Source organism: Leucoraja erinacea, chromosome 11, assembly GCF_028641065.1.
Source record: "Leucoraja erinacea ecotype New England chromosome 11, Leri_hhj_1, whole genome shotgun sequence".
NCBI classification, from domain to species: domain Eukaryota; kingdom Metazoa; phylum Chordata; class Chondrichthyes; order Rajiformes; family Rajidae; genus Leucoraja; species Leucoraja erinaceus.
Window position 1 is genome coordinate 65001 of NC_073387.1, and position 5000 is coordinate 70000.

The 5000-nt window shown below is 50.8% G+C and overlaps 1 pseudogene; it reads right to left on the minus strand.

Moving 5' to 3' along the window:
* The window catches only part of LOC129701395 (tubulin alpha chain-like), a 5843-nt pseudogene that overhangs the window by 457 nt on the left and 386 nt on the right, over nt 1-5000 (minus strand).

Below are 5000 nucleotides of genomic sequence, written 5' to 3' on the forward strand. Positions count from 1 at the left end.
GTGCTTCTGGCTGCGGCGCGGCGGGAACTTTAAATCTTTGACAGCCGGCCTGCGGCCTACACCATCCTGAAGCCGCGGTCTCCGGTGGGGAAGAGCCGATCCTGGATTTACCTTGACTTTACTTTGTTCTTTACCGCCTGGACGCCCGCAGCAACGGCTGCGGAGGGTTGAGGTCCCGACCACGGGGGAAAATGGAGGAGGACTGGCCAATTTCTGTGCCTTCCACCACAGTGATGAATGCTGTGGTAGATGTTTGTGTAAATTTTTTATTGTGGTTGTGTGTTCTTTATTATTGTACCGCTGCTGACAAATTCATTTCACTTGCACTTTATGTGCAATGTGACGAATAAAACTGATTGATTGATTGATTGATCTCCAGGAATGTTGCCTAACATAAATGCTATTAAGCTGCCACGTGACTTCCTGACTTATGTTCAAAACTCCGACCCGGGATGTGAGCTCATTAATAAAACAACGCGATGCCTGTGTTGCGTCACTCGCGCTGAGAACCAATCGGCGTTCGATTTCGCTTTGTCTCCGCGTTCCACGCCAACGGTCGGTTCGCTTGCAGCCAATCGCTGCGCGTTCTATCGAGCGGGTTCGCTGGCAACCAATCACAGCGCGTTCTATCGGGCGGGTTCGCTGGCAGCCAATCACTGCGCGTTCTATCGGGCGGGTTCGCTGGCAGCCAATCACCGCGCGTTCTATCGGGCGGATTCGCTGGCAGCCAATCGCAGCACATTCTGGCTGCATAGAACGTTTTATCGGGCGAGGTATAAACGGCGCGTTCGGCGGGTGCGACACGTTGGCTGGAGCTGCCAGATTGGATGGAAGTTCATGTTGTGTGCGCCAGGGGCGGGGCTGGGTCCGTCGGTTCAATCGGGAGAGCCGGGCGACATCCCGAGGAGCGGTACGAAGAAAGCACCCGTTGTCAGGATCGCTCCCATATGTGTGCCGCTGCAAGAAAGCAACTCTATCGCTGCGCCACCGTGCAGCCCTCATTCGATAAGGACATGAGTCATACAGTGCGGAAATAGGTCCTGCGACCCAACCTGCCTACACTAGTCAACATTGTCCCAGCTACACTAGTCCCACCTGCCTGCGCTTGGTACATATCCGTCCAAACCTGTCCTGTCCATGGACCTGCCTAACTGTTTCTTAAACGACGAGATAGTCCCAGCCTCAACTACCTCCTCTGGCAGCTTTATCCATACTGCCACCACCCTTTGTGTGAAAATGTTACCCCTCAGATTCCTATTAAATCTTTTTCAGTTCACCTTGAACCCATGTGGTCTGGTTCTCGATTTAGCCTACATAAGATTGTGCATCTACCCGATCTATTCCTCTCATGAGTTTGTACACCTCTGTAAGATCACCTCTCATCTTCCTGCGCCCCAAGGAATAGAGACCCAGCCCACTCAACCTCTCCCTATAGTTCACAACTTCTAGTCCTGGCAACATCCTCGTAAATCGTTTCTGAACCCTTTTAAACTTAAACATATCTTTCCTATAACATGGTGCCCACTAATAGGGCACAATATTCTAAATGCGGTCCCACCAACGACTCATGCAACTGCAACATGACCTCCCAACTTGCATACACATTACTCTGACTGAGAAAGGTCAATGTGCCAAAAAGCCTGTTTGACTACCTTATCTAAATAAAACTCATCCTTTAAGAAACCGTGCACCTGCACGGCAAGAACCCTCTACCCCACAACACTCCTCAGAGCCCTGCCATGTACTGTGTAGCTCTTTCCCTTGTTCGACGTCCCAAAATGCAACTCACACTTCTCAGTATTAAATTCCATCACCTATTAATGGTCCCTCCCTCTCCCCGTCTCCTCTCGTATAATCCATATATAGTTGAAACACATGAGATTTTTCATATTCCCAATGGCCAAAGACATTTGATCTTCCCGATTCCTACTTTAGTGCTTTGCTTCTTTTTGTATATTCCATCTGGTCGCTGTCCCATCTCAACATCCTAAAACTGTCTTGTATTTCATTTTGTGATGCTGGTTTACCACCGAAGATAGACTCAAAATGCTGGAAGAGCCGCGGTCAGGGAGCATATCTGTAGAAAAGGAATAGGTGACGTTTCGATTCGAGGCCCTACTTCAGACTCATTAGTTTCCTTCAAGTGTGTTTTGTTTTTCATAGATACAGCGCGAAAAGAGTCCCGTCGGCTGGCCGAGCGTGCGGCCGACCAGCAATTCCCCCATACCTCAAAATTATCCTACACACTAGGGACAATTTACAGACGCCAAATTAACCTGCGAACCTGAAAGACTTTGGAGTGTGTGAGGAAACCGGAGCACGCTAGGAAAACCGGCGCGGTGGCCGGGACAACATACAAACTCCGTACAGATAAGCACCAGTAGTCAGAATCGAACCCGTGCCTCTGGCGCTGTAAAGCACCAGCTGTACCGCTGCGCCGCCGACGTAGTTTACCATCCAAGCTTCAGGAAAACCGCCATGCGCGTCCTTCATGTTCTGTGTAATACGCCAGAACTGAATTCCCATCACCTCGTCTTTAAATGACTCCTACAGGTGGGATGAGGACTTCCATAAGAACAGCTGCACCCAAATTACTCTCCCCACTTTCTGCCTATCAATGTTTTTATTTACCATTCTCCGACCTCAAATAAATCGACAAAACAATCGGTCCATAAAATAATTTTATCATCTTAAGTATAATATCTATCAATATAATCTATTAAATCTGTATTAAATTAAACTTTTAACTACTAAATTAATACATTTTATTCTTCCTCTTCCCCCCTTCTCTCGAGGTCGGCGGAATCCACGGCCACCTCTTGGTAGTCCTTCTCCAGCGACGCCATGTCCTCCCGCGCGTCCTGGAACTCTCCTTCCTCCAGCCCCTCTCCCACGTACCAGTGGACAAAGGCCCGCTTGGCGTACATCTTGTCGAACTTGATATTGACGCGGGTCCAGGCCATGGAGATGGCGGTGGTGTTGCTCAGCATGCAGAGGGCGCGTTGCACCTTGGCCAGGTCGCCCCCTGGCACAACTGTCGGGGGCTGGTAGTTGATGCCCACCTGCGGCCGGAAAAATTTGTTTTTAATTAATTCTACTTGCACAAAAATGCTTGCATTGTCAGTATAGTACAGCGCCCTTAAATTATACAAATGATCGTTGATTAATAGCTTACCGATTCCGTTAAATAAATCTCTGGCTGTAATTATTCTCCGGATTGCCATCAGAGCCGCAAGCTCCGATACAAGTGTGTTAGTGTCATGAAGGTAAGATGCTGTGCAGCAGGGAAGCGAGCTCTTCCAGCCACCTTGCCCATGCCCCACAGTTGGCATATTGGGCTCGTCTCATTTGCATGCGACTGGCCTTTATCCTTCTAAACCATTCCCGTGCATCCTATGTTTTGGGAATTTCTATCTATGCTTTAAATGTGGCAAATGTAAGGGATTCTAGCTTTACCTGACAACTCGTTCCAGATGCGGACTACCCTCTGAATAGATTAATTGTTCGGGAGGTCCTTCTTAAATATCTCATCTCTCGCCTCACGTAGAGGACATCCAATATTGAGATGTTAAGATGAGAGCACATCTTATCTATGTCCCTCGTGATCTTGCACATCAGAATATGTCCTGCCCCGCAGAATACTATGCCCGAAATTAAAAAGAGCCCTAGCCTATCTATCCTCTCCCAAAAACGCAAGGCCGCAAGGTCAAGAACTGTGAGGATGAGACCTTCCTGCACCCTTTGCAAAATATTCACACCCTTCAACAAGGGTGTGTGCGTGTCCTTCGGGTGCTGATATGATTTATTTGCTGAGTACAAATGGTGCCAAGGATGTATTCTGAGTCGTTGCATGTATGTTGGTATTCCAGCAGATGCGTTAGACTGCATGGGGGTGTGCATGGAAACGCGAGCGTTGGCCACACTCACCTTGAGCCCGGTCGGGCACCAGTCCACGAATTGTATGGAGCGCTTGGTCTTGATGGTGGCGATGGAGGCGTTGACGTCCTTGGGCACCACGTCCCCGCGGTACAGCATACAGCACGCCATGTACTTCCCCTGGCGAGGGTCGCACTTCACCAACTGGTTGGCCGGCTCGAAGCAGGCGTTGGTCAATTGGGAGACGGACAGTTCCTCGTGGTAAGCCTTCTCTGCAGAAATAATGGGAGCATAGTTGACGAGCGGGAAGTGGATGCGTGGGTAGGGAACCAGGTTGGTTTGGAACTCAGTCAGGTCCACGTTGAGAGCGCCGTCGAACCGCAGCGAGGCGGTGATAGACGACACTAACTGTGCCATCAGGCGGTTGAGGTTGGTGCAGGTGTGGCGCTCGATGTCCAGGTTCCGCCCACACACGTCGTAAATGGCCTCGTTGTCCATCATGAAGGCGCAGTCGGAGTGCTCCAAGGTGCAGTGGGTGACCAGCACCGCGTTGTAGGGCTCGACCACCACAGCCGTGGAGATCTGCGGCGCCGGGTAGATGGAAAAACTCCAGCTTGGATTTCTTGCCGTAGTCCACGGAGAGTCTCTCCATGAGGAGGGAGGTGAAGCCCGAGCCGGTGCCGCCGCCGAAACTGTGGAAGATGAGGAACCCCTGCAGTCCGGTGCACAGATCGGCCTGAGGGGGGGAGAGAATGGACAAAAGCTCAATTCTGTGCCAACGTGTAAAGGGAAGGAGCGACACCAGAGGGTTATGGTGCTCTCTACAGCCGGCGCAGAGCGAGATGGTCCGGTGAGTATCTCAGTGATAAACAGAGCGGTGACAATGAGTATTTGGGAACACCGTGGCCGCAGCACTCGCGAATAATCCAGTGCAACCGGATACATTGGCGCTGTAAGCACGCGGAGCAATTTGCAGTCCCTGAGCAACCTACCAGTTTCCGGATGCGATCCAGGACGAGGTCCACGATCTCCTTGCCGATGGAGCAGTGGCCCCGGGCGTAGTTATTGGCCGCGTCTTCCTTGCCGGTGATGAGCTGCTCAGGGTGGAAGAGCTGCCGGTAGGT